The sequence below is a fragment of the Hypanus sabinus genome, chromosome 7 (assembly GCF_030144855.1).
Source record: "Hypanus sabinus isolate sHypSab1 chromosome 7, sHypSab1.hap1, whole genome shotgun sequence".
In the NCBI taxonomy this organism is placed as follows: Eukaryota; Metazoa; Chordata; class Chondrichthyes; order Myliobatiformes; family Dasyatidae; genus Hypanus; species Hypanus sabinus.
This window is the reverse complement of record NC_082712.1, coordinates 7,177,059-7,193,066: the sequence shown is the minus strand read 5'-3', so window position 1 is coordinate 7,193,066 and position 16,008 is coordinate 7,177,059. Positions and strand designations below refer to the sequence as shown.

General features: G+C 43.4%; 1 protein-coding gene and 1 long non-coding RNA gene across 3 annotated transcripts in view; one reads left to right on the top strand and one right to left on the bottom strand.

The window, feature by feature from the left end:
- Nucleotides 1-16,008, top strand: part of rgs12b (regulator of G protein signaling 12b) — a 195,934-nt gene that overhangs the window by 86,134 nt on the left and 93,792 nt on the right. The gene's annotated exons all lie outside the window — the stretch shown is intronic.
- On the bottom strand, nucleotides 3,671-15,887 carry LOC132396533 (uncharacterized). Its single transcript, XR_009513008.1, has 3 exons — nucleotides 15,642-15,887; nucleotides 8,453-8,556; nucleotides 3,671-6,874 (listed from the first exon to the last, which is right to left on the bottom strand). It is a non-coding gene; the product is annotated as an uncharacterized LOC132396533 (long non-coding RNA).

Below are 16,008 nucleotides of genomic sequence, written 5' to 3'. Positions count from 1 at the left end.
CTCACCTCTGGTTCCAGCACCCAGCTTTTCCAGTCTATCTGGGCCAGCAGTTAAATCGTCTAAACTCCAGATCATACCTTGCAATAGGACCTGGTCCTCACCCAGCAATATGCTCCGAGTCTAGACCTTACTGCCCAGCCCTCTCGACCTCTCCAACTTGCTCACCACCTGATGCACCATCAATAACTCACTCTGAGACGTGAAGGCGAGATATCGGCTTTTATTGACTGGAAGAAAGAACAAGCAGTAGTTGACCACCATACTACATCCTGGAGACTGAGGGCTGGGCTCAATCGCCTTTATACCGTGGTCTTTATACAGGGTCCGGGACATCTCAGATCGGGTGCAGGCTATTCTTGAGAGTGAGGGCATGAACCCAGATGTAGTGGTCCATGTAGGGACCAACGATGTAGGTAAGGTGAGTGAGGGGGTCCTGCTTAGAGAGTTCAGGGAGTTAGGAGTGAAGCTGAAAGGCAGGACCTCCAGGGTGACAATCTCGGGATTGCTACCTGTGCCACGTGCGAGTGAGGCGAAGAATAGAATGATTATGCACATTAATACGAGGCTGAGAGCATGGTGCAGGAAGGAAGGGTTTAGGTTTTTGGATAATTGGTCTTTGTTCCAGGGACATTGGGATCTGTTTTGAAGGGATGGTCTACATCTGAACCAGAGGGGTACTAACATTCTTGCAGGAGTATTTGCCAGTGCTGCTCGGGGGGGGTTTAAACTAGATGTGCAGGGGGCAGGGATCCAGATCCAGAGGGTTGGTCAGACGGTGCATGGGGTTAAATGTGTACAAGGTTTGGGTGATCTTGAGAAGGTCATCAAAATTCAGGGTGCAATTTGCCCGATGGAAGTTCAAGGAGCTGGGTTAGGTACAGTAGACAGTGTTTTAAGCAAAGAGAGGAGAAATGGGCTAAGAATTCTATACTTGAATGCGCGTAGTGTCTGAAATAAGACAGATGAGCTTGAAGCTCAGATGAAAATGGGGAACTACGATATTGTTGGGATAACGGAGACATGGCTGCAAGGGGATCAGGCCTGGGAATTGAGTGTACCAGGGTATACGTGCTATCGTAGAGACAGAAATATGGGAAGAGGGGGTGGGGTGGCCCTGTTGGTGAGGAATGAGATTCAGTCCTTAGCAAGAGGTGACTTGGGAACAGGGGAAGTAGAGTCTGTGTGGATTGAGCTGAGGAACAGTAAGGGTAAAAAGACCCTAATGGGTGTTGTGTACAGGCCCCCAAACAGTAGCGTGGATATTGGGTACAAGTTGATTAGGGAGTTAACATTGGCATGTGCTAAAGGTAATGCAGTCGTTATGGGAGATTTCAACATGCAGGTGGACTGGGAGAATCAGGTAGGTGCTGGACCCCAGGATAGGGAGTTTGTGGAGTGTCTAAGGGATGTATTTTTGGAACAGCTTGTGCTTGAGCCAACCAGGAACGAGGCTATTTTGGACTTGGTGATGTGTAATGAACAGGAATTGGCAAGTGATCTTGAAGTAAAGGAGCCATTAGGAAGTAGTGATCATAACATGATAAGTTTTTATCTACAATTTGAGAGGGATAGGGGCAGATCAGAGGTGTCAGTGTTGCAATTAAATAAAGGAGACTACGGAGCCATGAGGAATGAGCTGGCCAAAGTTAAATGGGTGGATGCCCTGGCAGGAAAGACAGTGGATCAGCAGTGGTAGATATTCTTGGGCATAATACAAAAGATGCAAATGCAGTTCATTCCAATGAGAAGGAAGGATTCAAAGAGGGGGAAGGGGCCACAGTGGTTGACAAAGGAAGTCAGAGATTGTATAGCATTAAAGAAAAAGAAGTATGACAGGGCTAAGATGAGTGGGAATACAGATGATTGGGAAAGTTTTAAGGAACAGCAGATCTTAACTAAAAAAGCAATACGGAGAGAAAAAATCAGGTATGAGCTCAGTCTAGCCAGGAATATAAAAGGGGATAGCAAAAGCTTTTTTAGCTATGTGAAGAGAAAGAAGATAGTTAAGAACAATGTTGGCCCCTTGAAGAATGAATTGGGAGAAATTGTTATGGGAAACAGGGAAATGGCAACAGAATTTAATGAATACTTTAGATCTGTCTTCACCAGGGAGGACACAAGCAATCTCCCAGATGTATGGATGGGCCAGGGTCATAAGATATCAGAGGAATTGAGACAGATTGACATTAGGAAAGAAACTGTGATGAGTAGACTGGTAGGACTGAAGGCTAATAAATCCCCGGGTCCAGATGGTCTGCATCCGAGGGTTCTAAAAGAGGTGGCTCGGGAAATTGCGGATGCATTGGTAATCATTTTCCAATGTTCCTTAGATTCAGGATCAGTTCCTGAAGATTGGAGAGTGGCTAATGTTGTCCCACTTTTCAAGAAGGGAGGGAAGGAGAAAACGGAGAACTATCGCCCTGTTAGCCTAACGTCAGTCGTGGGGAAGATGCTTGAGTCCATTATTAAGGACGAAATAGTGGCACATCTAGATGGCAGAAATAGGATTAGGCCGAGCCAGCATGGATTTACCAAGGGCAAATCATGCTTGACTAATCTGTTGGAGTTTTTTGAGGGTGTAACAAGGATGTTAGACGAGGGTAAGCCAGTAGATGTTGTGTACCTAGATTTTCAGAAGGCATTCGATAAGGTGCCACATAGGAGATTGGTGAGTAAAATCAGAGCTCATGGCATTGGGGGCAGGGTTTCAACATGGATAGAAAACTGGTTGGCAGATAGAAAGCAAAGGGTAGCAGTGAATGGGTGTTTCTCAGACTGGCTGGAGGTGACTAGTGGGGTACCACAGGGCTCTGTATTGGGACCACAGCTCTTTACGATTTATGTCAATGATTTAGATGAGGGCATTGAAAACTATATCAGCAAGTTTGCTGACGATACTAAACTGGGTGGCAGTGTGACATGCGAAGAGGACGTTAGGAGAATACAGGGAGACTTGGATAGGTTGAGTGAGTGGGCAGATACTTGGCAGATGTCATTCAATGTGAATAAATGTGAAGTTATCCACTTTGGAAGCTGGAACAAGAGGGCAGAGTATTGTCTGAATGGTGTCGAGTTAGGTAAGGGAGAAATGCAAAGAGACCTAGGAGTCCTAGTTCACCAGTCAATGAAGGTGAATGAGCAAGTGCAACAGGCAGTGAAGAGGGCAAATGGAATGTTGGCCTTTGTTACAAGGGGAATTGAATACAAGAGCAAGGATGTCCTTTTGCATTTGTACAGGGCCCTGGTGAGACCACACCTGGAATATTGTGTACAGTTTTGGTCTCTAGGTTTAAGGAAGGACATTCTGGCAATTGAGGAAGTGCAGCGTAGATTCACTAGGTTGATTCCTGGGATGGCAGGGCTGTCTTACGCAGAGAGATTGGAGAGATTGGGCTTGTACACGCTGGAATTGAGGAGATTGAGAGGGGATCTGATTGAAACGTTCTAAGATAATTAAAGGATTTGATAGGATTGAGGCAGGAAATATGTTCCAGATGTTGGGAGAGTCCAGTACCAGAGGGCATGGATTGAGAATAAGAGGTCAGTTATTTAAAACAGAGTTGAGGAAGAGTTTCTTCTCCCAGAGAGTTGTAAAGGCGTGGAATGCACTGCCTCGGAAGACGGTGGAGGCCAATTCTCTGGATGCTTTCAAGAAGGAGCTGGATAGATATCTGATGGATAGGGGAATCAAGGGATATGGGGACAAGGCAGGTACTGGGTATTGATGGTGAATGATCAGCCATGATCTCAGAATGGCGGTGCAGACTCGAGGGGCCGAATGGTCTACTTCGGCACCTATTGTCTATTGTCTGTGGGAGGAGCCACAGTCAGTGGGAGGGGCCACAGGAGCAGTCAGCAGGGGGCGTGTCCAGACAGGTTTATGTAGTTCACACCACCACACTAAAATGATGCTCATTCAACAAAAATATGGAATATATTGCCAAAGGTGATAATAAGTGATCCTTAAATTTACTGATAACTTGTTTTGACCTGGACAACTTAATAAGTTTATTTTTCTATGTAAAAGTCGGGTTCTAAACATGAACAACATGGCTGAGTTCCAGAGCAACACACACAAAATACTGGAGGAACTCAGCAGGCCAGGCAGCATCTACGGAAAAGAGTGAGCAATCGATGTTTTGGGCCAAGACCCTTCATCAGGACTGGAGAAAAGAGATGAGAAGTCAGAGTAAGTAGGTGGGGGGGAGAGGGGAGGAAGAGGGACAAGGAAGTAGGTGATAGGTGAAACCAGGAGGGGGGGAGGGTGAAGGAAAGAGCTGGGAACGAGATACAGGGCTGGAGAAGGGGAATCTGACAGGAGAGGACAGAAGGCCATGAAAGAAAGGGAAGGGGGAGGAGCACCAGAGGGAGGTGTTGGGCAGATAAGGAGGTAAAGTGAGAGAGGGGAATGGGGAATGCTGGGGGGGGGCCATTACCAGAAGTATGAAAATTCGATGTTCATGCCATCGGATTGGTGGCTACCCAGATGGAATATAAACTGTCCCCCCCTCCAACTTGAGTGTGTCTTCATCGCAGCAGTAGAGGAGGCCATGGACTGACATGTTGGAATGGAAACTGGAATAAAATGGGTGGCGACTGGGAGATCCCACTTTTTTTGGCCAATGGAGCGTAGGTTTTCGGTGAAGCAGTATCCCAATCTACACCAATATACAGGAGGCCACACCGGAGTGCTGGATACTCACAGGTGAAGTGACACCTCAGCTGGAAGCATTGTTTTGGGCTCTGAATGGTAATGAGAGAAGAGGTGTAGGGACAGGTGTAGCACTTGTTCCGCATGCAAGGATAAGTGCCAGGAGGGAGACAGTAGAGAGGGACAAATGGACAAGGGAGGTGTGTAGGGAGCGATCCACGAGGAAACCAGAAATTGGGCACGGAGAGAAAGATGTGCTTGGTGATGGGATCCCGATGAAAGTGGCAGAAATTACAGAGAATTCTGTGCTGCACGCGGAGCCTGATGGGGTGGTAGGTGAGGACAAGCGGAACCCTATCACTGATGGGGTGAAGGAAAACGTGAAGTGGAAGAGATGCAGTTGAGGGCAGAGTTGATGGTGGAGGAAGGGAAGCACCTTTCTTTGAAGGAGGAGGACATTTCCTTAGTTCTGGAATGAAAAGCCTTATTCTGAGAGCTCTTGCAGTGGAGACAGAGGAATTGAGAGAAGGGGATGGCATTTTTACAAGTAGCAGGATGAGAGGAGGTATAGTCCCAGGTAAGTGTGAGAGTCAGTGGGTTTATAAAAGACATCAGTAGATAAGCTGTCTCCAGCAATAGAGACAGAGAGGTTGAGAAAAGGGAGGGAAGTGTCAGTAATGTTCCAGAGATTAGTTTAGGGCAAGGGTTCTTAACCTAGTATCCATGACCAATAGCTTAATGCTATTGGTCCCTGGCATAAAAGGGAGGAAGTTTTTCAATGAGAGTCGTTGATTGGAGAAATGCGCAGACACAACAGAAGCATTCCTGCACAGCTCTGGTGAAGAGCTTTGAAAAGCCTGTCTCTATAAGAGGGGTACTGCCTAGCAAAGCAGTCATATTGGGAGTAGTCTGAGTTAGAATAGGAGGGTTTTGACTCAATAAGGCTTTGGTGAGAACAGGCAGAGGCAAGGGAAGTAGGTAAGTTCATTCCTTATTTCTTATTTAACTTTTTTTCTGAATTAACTCTTGAGAGAATAGAGGGTATGTCTGCAGAGCCAGTGTTCTCTACTGTGTGTCAAATGTGGGATTTCCAGGAGACATCCAGCCCCTCTGATGGTCACGTCTGCAAAGACGCATCGAGATGCAGCTCCTTGGAGACTGTGTTAGTTAGGGAACTGGAGCTGCAGCTCGCTGACCTTCAGCTTGTTAGGGAAAGTGAGGAGGTGATTGATAGAGTTACAGGCAGGTAGCCACATTGTGGCCACAGTAGACAGATAAGTGTGTGACTGTCAGGAGAGGGAAGGGAGAATGTTAGATAGTGGTGAGCGCCTCTGTGGCCATCCCTCTCAGAAAAGGGGAGGAGGTCCTGAAAACAGAATCCAGGCAGTTAGGAAGGAAGCTGAGAAGCAGGACCTCAAGGGTAGTAATAAGAATATAAGAAATAGGAGCAGGAGTAGGCCATCTGGCCCGTCGAGCCTGCTCTGCCACTGAATAAGGACTCACCTTCACCTACCTGTCTTTTCCCCATAACCCTTAATTCCCCTACTATGCAAAAATCTATCCAACCTTGTCTTAAATATATTTACTGAGGAAGCCTCCACTGCTTCATTGGGCAGAGAATTCCACAGATTCACTACTCTTTGGGAAAAGTTATTCCTCCTCATCTCCGCCCTAAAACTACTCCCTCGAATCTTGAGACTATGTCCCTTAGTTCCCATGATTCAGGATATTTACAAAGACGGTGTGGGAAAAAAGGGCCAGAAGGATCATTGGAGACCCAAGTCACCCCAACCATGGTCTATTCCAGCTGCTACCATCCGGGAAACGGTACCACAGCATAAAAGCCAGGACCAACAGGCTCCAGGACAGCTTCTTCCATCAGGCCATCAGACTGATTAACTCACGCTGATTTGAGTGTATTTTGATGTTACATTTACTGTTCTATTTATTATAATTTACTAAGATTGCACATTGCACATTTAGATGAAGACATAACGTAAAGATTTTTACTCCTCGTGTTTGTATAGGATGTAAGAAATAAAGTAAATTCAATAGTTCTGGTAATCTCAGGATTGCTGCCTGTGCCACACAACAGTGAGGACAGGAATAGAATGAGATGGCAGATAAATGCATGGCTGAAGAGTTGGAGCAGGGGGCAGGGATTCAGATTTCTGGATCATTGGGACCTCTTCTGGAGAAGGGGACCTGTACCCTTCTGGGGACCTGTTTAAAAAAAAAGGACAGTTTACATTTGAATCCGAAGGGAACCAATATTCTTGTGGACAGATTTACTAGAGCTGTTGGTATTGATTTAAACTAATATAGCACAGGGATGGGAACCAGTGGGATAGAGCTAAAGATGAGCCTGCAGGTTTACAAGTAGATGATGGGTGTAACATGAATGTAAGGAAGGACAAGCCAATGATTAGGTACAAATGTAGTCAGAGCAAAGAGTTAAATTGTACCACAGAGGCAAAATTCAAATGGGTGAAGAATGCAGGACTGAAAGTGCTGTATTTAAATGCATACAGCATTCAGAATAAGGGATACAAACTCATGGCACAATTACGGATTGATTGGTATGACGTTGTGGGCATCATGACTTGTGGCTGAAAGAAGGCCATAGTTAGGAGCTTAACATCAAAGGATCTACTTTGTCTCAAAAAGACAGGCAGGAAGGTAGTGTGGCTGTGTTGGTAAGAGATGGAATTACATCTTTAGAAAGAGGTGACATAGGGTCAGAGAATGTGAATCTTTGTGGGTGGAGTTAAGAAACTGCAAGGGTGCAAAAACCATTATGGGAATCATCATTGTTTTGAATCATAATTGACCTCCAAATAGTAGCCAAGATGTGGGGTTGAGATTGCAAGGGGAGCTGGAAAAGGCATGTAATAAGGGTATTGACACAATTGTAATGGGGGACTTCAGTATGCAAGGGGATAGAGAAAATCAGCTTGGTGTCAAATTGCAAGAAAGGGTTTTTGTTCATTGAATACAAGATTCGCTTTTTAGAGCAGCTTTTGCTTGAGCCTACTTGGGAAAAGGCTATCTTAGATTGGGTGTTGTGTATTATTAGGGAGCTTAATGTAAAGGAACCCTTAGGAGGCAGTGATCATAATATGATTGAACTCTTACTGCAGTTTGAGAGGGAGAAGCATAAGTCACATGTATCAGTGTTGCAGTGGAATAAAGTGAATTACAGAGGTACGAGAGAGGAATTTGCCCAGGAGGAGAGAGGAGGAAGATACTGGCAGAGATGACAACAGAGCGGAGGTGGCTGAAATTTCTAGGAATAGGATAGATATTTCCCACAGAAGAAGTTGTTCTCAAATGGCAGAAGTAGTCAACTGTGGCTGACAAGGGAAGTTGAGGACTGCATAAAGGCCTAGGAAAGGACATAAAAGGTAGAAGAAGTGAGTGAGAAGTTGTATGATTGGGAAGTGTTTAAAACCCAACAAAAGGGAACTAAAGAAGCCATAAGACAGGGAAAAAGTGAAATATGAGAACAACCTAGCCAATAATATAAAGCATAATACTAAAAGTTTTTTTTCAGTTCTATAAAGAGTAAAAGGGAGGTGAGAGTTGATACTGAATCACTGGAAAGTGATGCAGGTGAGGTGGTAATGGGTGCCCAAGAAATGGCAGATGAACTTAATGAGTGCTTTGCATCATTCTTCACTGTGGAAGACACTGGCGGTGTGCCACAGGTCCATGAGTGTCAGGGAGCAGGAGTGAGTGTCATTACTGTTATATAGGAAACAGTGCTAGGCAAACTCAAAGGTCTTAAGGTAGATAACTCACCTGGACCAGATGGACTACATCCCAGAGTTTTGAGAGAGGTCCCTGAGGAGATAATGGATGCAATAATCATGATCTTTCAATAATCTCTTCATACTGACACGGTCCTGGAGGATTGGAAGATTGCAAATGTCACTCCACTCTTTAAGAAGGAAGGAGGGCAAAAGAAAGTAAATTATAGACCAGTTAGCTTAACCTCAGTGTTGGGAATATGTTGGAGACTATTATTAAGGATGAGGTTTTGAGGTACTTGGACACTAATGATAAAATAAGTTAAAATTAGCATGGGTTCTGTTACGGGAAATCATGCTTTTCAAATCTGTTAGAGTTCTTCAAGGAAGTAAGAAGTTTCGTAGACTAAGCGCTCTAGAATTAACAAAGTCTATCTTCAAAAACCTAAAAAAGAGGGTGGCATGGCTTTACCTAACTTTCGTTTATATTATTGGGCAGCCAATATATGTTGTGCTACCTTTTGGTCTTTTTTCCATGGCCAACCCAAGTGCCCTAAGTGGGTGGCAATGGAGTTGAGCTCCACTAAAGAATTACCTATCTCTGCACTTCTTGGCTCTGTACTCCCTAGTAGTTTGTCCAGATTAATAGCTAATCTTCTTGTTAGACACACTTTGCATATTTGGGCTCAGTTTAGGAAATGTTATGGTTTCCATGGTTTTTCCGTCTCCAGCCCTGTCGTACATAATCACCTTTTTTTACCTACTACGTATGACTCAGCATTCCATGATTGGTATAGGAAGGGCATTAGACATTTTGAAGATCTTTTTATTGATAATCGCTTCGCTTCTTTTCAACAGCTCTCCGCTAAGTTCAATCTGCCCAATGCTCAGTTTTTTAGATATCTCCAAATTAGACACTTTATTGTTCCTTTAATTCCTAACTTCCCTGAAATGCCTGAGAAAAATGTTATGGACTTATTTCTTTCTATTAATCCACTAGGTAAAGGTTTAATATCATTTATTCGAGATAAATTAGCAGCCTTACGACGTGCCCCTGTGGATAAAATTAAAATGGCATGGGAGCAGGATTTAAATACTTCCTTATCTGATGAGACTTGGGACTCGATTCTCAAATCGGTTAATTCAACCTCTCTTTGTGCTCGCCATTGCCTTTTACAGCTTAAGATTGTTCATAGAGCCCATATGTCTAAATCTAAATTATCTCGATTTTACCCTAACATTAGTCCGCTTTGTGATAAATGCAAAAGGGGCGAGGCCTCTCTCATTCATATGTACTGGCTTTGTCCTAGCTTGGAGAAATTTTGGAAAGATGTCTTTATAACGTTATCATATATTCTGAATCACCACCTAGAACCAAACCCTTTAATTGCTTTGTTCGGTTTCTGGGGTGAGACAGATTTACGTCTGAGTTCAACTAAGTGTCGAATATTATCTTTTGCCTCTCTCCTGGCTAGACGTTTAATCCTCCTTAGATGGAGAGATGTTGCCCCGCCCATGCATGCTCAATGGCTTAATGATATTATGGCCTGCTTGGACCTCGAAAAAATTCATTATACAATTCTTAATTCGGATTTAAAGTTCCAAAAGGTCTGGGGACTTTTTATTGAGTGCTTTCATAACCTTCCTCTTAACTAAGGTTTTTTCTCGGTCCCTTGCTTTCAGCTCCTTTTTCTTTTGGTAGTAGGCATTATTATCTTCTGTTGCTAAGTGTATTCACAGTTTGGGGGTTTGATTGTCCTGATTTATATTCTCTATATTGTGTTGTGGTTGGTCTGGAGTTTTTTTTGTGTTGTGGGGTTTGGGGAGGATACTAATTTTACTTGTCTTCAATTTGGGTGCTTTTTCAATTATCTTTCTTTGTATCATATTGTTATTGTATGCTTATTTTTGCACTGTATCAATGTTCTTCATTTTGATCTGGGGTTTTTATCTGTAGTTATGTAGAAAATGTATAAAAAAAACTAATTAAAAAAAAAAGTTTCGTAGACAAAGAATCCGTGGATGTCATTTACACATCTCAGAAGGCATTTGATAAGCTGCCACACATGAGGCTGCTTAACGAGATAAAATCCTATGGCGTTACAGGAAATAAAGTGTCATGGATAGAGGAATGGCTGACAGGCAGGAGGCTGTGAGTGGGAATAAAGTGGGCCTTTTCTGGTTGGCTGCCAGTGACTTGTGGAGTTCCTCAGGGGTTAGTATTGGGACTGCTACTTTTCACATTATTTGTCAATGATTTGGATAATGGAATTGATAGCTTTGTTTGTGGATGATACAAAGATGGGTGGAGGGGCAGGTAGTGCTGAGGAAGCAATGCAATTGCAGCAGGGCTTAGAAAAGTGGAAGAATGGGCAAAATAGTGGCAGATAGAATACAGTGTTGGGAAATGTACAATAATTTATTTTAGTAAAAGGAACTGTAGAATGGACTGTTACCTAAATGGGGAGAAGATTCAAACATTAGATGTGCAGAGGGACTTTGGAGCTCTCGTGCAAGACTCCCAGAAGATTAATTTACAGGTTGAGTCTGTGGTAAAGAAGGCACATGCAATATTGTTATTTTATTTCAATGGGAATAGAACATAAAAGCAAGGAGGTAATGCTGATGCTTTATAAGACACTAGTCAGGCCGCACTTGGAGTATTGTCAACTGCTTTGAGCCCCGTATCTCAGAAAGGATGTGTTGTCATTGGAGAGAGTCCAGAGGAAGTTCACAAGAATGATTTTGGGAATGAAGGGGTTGATGTATTCGGAGCGTTTGGCAGCTTTGGGCCTGTACTCACTGGAATTTAGGAGAATGCAGGACAATCTCATTGAAACCTGCCAAATGTTGAAAGGACTACATAGTATAGGTGTGAAGAGGATGTTTCCTCTGGTGGGGTATCCACCAGAGGGCACAGGCTCAAAATTGAGGAGTGACCCTTTAGAACAGAGGTAAGGAAGAATTTTTTTAGCCAGAGAGTAGTGAATCTGTGGAATGCCTTGCCACAGACTGTGTTGGAGGCCAAGCCCATGGGTATGTTTAAGGCGGAGGTTGATAGTTTTCTGATTGGTCAGGGCATCAAAGGATATGGAGCGAAAGCAGGTAATATTACTTTTGATGAAGGGTTTCGGCCCGAAACGTCGTCACTGCCTCCTCCCATAGATGCTGTCTGGCCTGCTGAGTTCTCCCAACATTTTGTGTTTTTAAATATTACTTTTATGTTCTGTGTGTGAGTTATATGAACAGTGTTGTGCACCTTGGTCTGAAGGAATATTGCTTTGTTTGATGGTAGTACATGTACTTGAACCTGAACATCTAAAGGAGGCACTGGCACTTCACATTTGTTAGGTATAATTATAATCAATTTTTATCAACTTTTCACTATTTTATTTAATTCATAAAATGTCTACACCTATCAGCGAGCCTTAAATATTTTTGTAGAAATTACTTCTCCATCAATTCTTTTCTAAATGCCTGGTCAATATACATGTAGTATTGACTTTTCACTAGATTTGATATCAGCTGATACTTGTGAACTAATAGAGCATAGAACATTACCCTACAGGAACAGGCACTTGGGTCATCATGATGTGCTGAACTACCTAATCTATTAAAGACAAATAACATGATCACGATGGGGATTCAATTCCCGCCACCGTCTGTAAGGAACCTGTATGTTCTCCCTGTGAGTTCATGGGTTTTTTCCCACACTCCAAAGCCGTACATTTTAGGGTTATTGAGTTGTGGGCATGGAATGTTTTGATGTATGTGACAAATAAAACAAAGCTTTAATTTAACTAATCCCATCTACTTGAAGGTGGGCCATATTACTCCATTCTCTGCATATTCATGTGTGGGTCTATGAACCTTTTAAACACTTCTATCATATCTGCTTTTATCTTTTAAAGAAGATTTAACAAATAATTGAATGTAAATAAAAAACAAATTCTATTTTCTTATGTCCATGTTTTAGGGATGTTTTACCTTACCAAAGTAACATGCTATCATTTCTTATACCTAAAATACTTCTGTATAAGATAATGAGATCATAAGACATAGGAGCAGAACTACATTTGGTCCATTGAGTCTGTTCCGCCATTCCATCCTGGCTGATTTATTGTTGTTAACCCCATTCCCCTGCCTTCTCCCTGTAACCTTTGATGCCCTGATAAACTCTGCTTTAAATGACTTGGCCTCCACAGCCGTCTGTGGCAATGAATTCCACAAATTCTCCATCCTCTGGCTAAAGAAATTCCTTCTCATCTGTGTCCTAAATGGATGTCCCTTTATTCTGAGGTCCTCCCCTCTGGTGCTAGACTCTCCCACTATCTTCGGTATTCTCTTCGGTATTCACTAAGGAGAAGGATATTGAATTGTGTAAGGTGTGGGAAACAAGTAAGGAAGTTATGGAACCTATGAGAATTAAAGAGGTGGAAGTACTGGCGCTTTTAAAAAATTTAAAAGTGGATAAATCTCCGGGTCCTGACAGGATATTCCCCAGGACCTTGAGGAAAGTTTGTGTAGAGAGAGCAGGAGCTCTGACGGAGATCTTTAAGATGTCATTAGAAACGGGGATTGTGCCGGAGGATTGGAGTATTGCTCATGTGGTTCCATTGTTTAAATAGGGTTCTAGAAGTAAGTCTAGCAATTATAGACCTGTCAGTTTGACATCAGTGGTGGGTAAATTAATGGGAAGTATTCTTAGAGATAGTATTAATAATTATCTGGATAGACAGGATCTGATTAGGAGTAGCCAGCATGGATTTGTGCATGGAAGGTCATGTTTGACAAACCTTATTGAATTTTTTGAAGAAGTTACGAGGAATGTTGATGAGGGTAAGGCAGTGGATATAGTCTATATGGACTTCAGCAAAGCCTTTGACAAAGTTCCACATGGAAGGCTAGTTAAGAAGGTTCAGTCGTTAGGTATTAATGCTGGAGTAATAAAATGGATTCAACAGTGGCTAGATGGGAGATGCCAGAGAGTAGTGGTGGATAATTGTTTATCGGGAAGGAGGCCGGTGACTAGCGGGGTGCCTCAGGGATCTGTTTTGGACCCAATGTTGTTTGTAATATACATAAATGATCTGGATGATGGGGTGGTAAATTGGATTAGTAAGTATGCGGATGATACTAAGGTAGGAGGTGTTGTGGATAATGAGGTGGGTTTTCAAAGCTTGCAGGGAGATTTATACCGGTTAGAAGAATGGGCTGAACGTTGGCAGATGGAGTTTAATGCTGAGAAGTGTGAGGTTCTACATTTTGGCAGGAATAATCCAAATAGAACATACAGGGTAAATGGTAGGGCATTGAGGAATGCAGAGGAACAGAGAGATCTAGGAATAACAGTGCATAGTTCCCTGAAGGGGGAGTCTCATGTAGATAAGGTTGTGAAGAAGGCTTTTGGAACGCTGGCCTTTATAAATCAGAGCATTGAGTACAGAAGTTGGGATATAATGTTAAAATTGTACAAGGCATTGGTAAGGCCAAATTTAGAATATTGTGTGCAGTTCTGGTCACCGAATTATAGGAAAGATATCAATAAATTAGAGAAAGTGCAGAGACGATTTACTAGGATGTTACCTGAGTTTCAGCACTTAAGTTACAGAGAAAGGTTGAAAAAATTAGGTCTCTATTCATTGGAGCGTAGAAGGTTGAGGGGGGATTTGATCGAGGTATTTAAAATTTTGGGAGGGATAGATAGAGTTGACGTGAATAGGCTGTTTCCATTGAGAGTAGGGGAGATTCAAATGAGAGGACATGATTTGTGAGTTAGGGGGCAGAAGTTTAAGGGAACCACGAGGGGGTATTTCTTTACTCAGAGAGTGATAGCTGTGTGGAATGAGCTTCCTGTAGAAGTAGTAGAGGCCAGTTCAGTTGTGTCATTTAAGGTAAAATTGGATAGGTATATGGACAGGAAAGGGGTGGAGGGTTATGGGCTGAGTGCGGGTAGGTGGGACTAGGTGAGATTAAGAGTTCGGCATGGACTAGGAGGGCCGAGATGGCCTGTTTCCGTGCTGTGATTGTTATATGGTTATCCCATCCTCTCCACATCTAGTCTGTCTCGACCTTTCAATATTCAATAGATTTCAATTCAGACTGACCAAATTAACGGTCAGTTTGAAGAAAATGATGATCCACCATCAGAAGCCCCCTTGTAGCATTTACAACCCACGTTGATTACCATTAATGACCACCCTCTCACCGCAGTTGGACAGCGTCATCTCCAACAGTCCTGTTGGTAATAAGCATTGATGATCGATTCACCAGAGCCAACAGTGCCTTCAGGTGCCTCCATAAACCTGTGTAGAAGAACCACCAGCTATGTCTGTCCACAAAAATCCAGGTATACAGGGTTACAATGCTGATATACGGCTCCAAATCCTGGGCCTTCTACTGCAAGCAAATCTTGTTCAAGTGTTTGCATCCTCTCCATCACAGGTATCAGCTGGAGGGTTTGTTTTCTTCAACAACGAGGTCCTGGAGAAGGCTCAGCTTCCGAGCTTTGATGCCACTTTGCTGCTCTGCTGATCAAGCCGCATGTCTTGCATAGACAACTCCAGGTTACTGAAAGCAGTACTCTACGGGGAACTCTGTCAAGGCAAGAGGGAATGTGGTGCCCTGTGCGAGACGTATAAAGACCAACCTGAGTCTCAGCTCTCTCAGGCAAATATCAAGGTGAATGAGTGGCAACCGCTGGCTTGTGACAGAGACCACTGGAGAACACTGATACACAGAGCAGTCACGAGTTTTGAGAAATCCAGAAGAGAAGAGGAGATGCAGGAAGGATCCCACTACCCAAGCACCTGCACCCCAGCTGTTTCTCTGTCCCTGTTGCTCCCGAGTCTGCAGATACAGAATTGGCCTCTACAGTCAGCAATGATTGTGCCGTCACTCCTGTGGACTCTTCTTTCCTCCCGATCTTTGCCATCAAGTTTCAATAAGATCTCCACTCAGTACAGGCCCAGATTGCTAGCATATTTCTTCTTAGACAAGGAGCCCAAAACTACTCACAATTTTCTCAGTGTGGTCTGGTCAATGCCTTATAAACCCTCAGTATCACATCCTTGCTCTTATATTCTAGACTTCTTGAAACAAATGCTAACATTGCATTTACCTTCTTTACTACCAGCTGATCCTGCAAACTAACCTGAATGCCTACCGACTTGTGGCTCTGATATCAATTGCTATGAAGTGCTTTGAGCGATTGGTTTTGGCACACATCAACCATAACCTACCGGTCAACCTCGATGCTTTGCAATTCGCCTACCGGAGCAACAGGTCAACGGCAGATGCCATCTCTCTGGCACTACATTCCTCCTTAGAACACCTGGAGAATAAAGACACATATGTAAGGCTCATTTTCATCGACTACAGCTCTGCCTTTAATACCATCATTCCAAATAAACTGATTCCTAAGCTCCAGAACCTGGGTCTTAGCACTCAGATCTGCAGCTGGATCTTCAACTTCCTCACAGACAGGACCCAGGCTGTAAAAATGGGGGACAAGCTCTCCTCTACAATCACTCTGAGCACCGGTGCCCCACAAGGCTGTGTACTCAGCCCCCTGCTGTACTCACTGTACACCCATGATTGGGTAGCCAA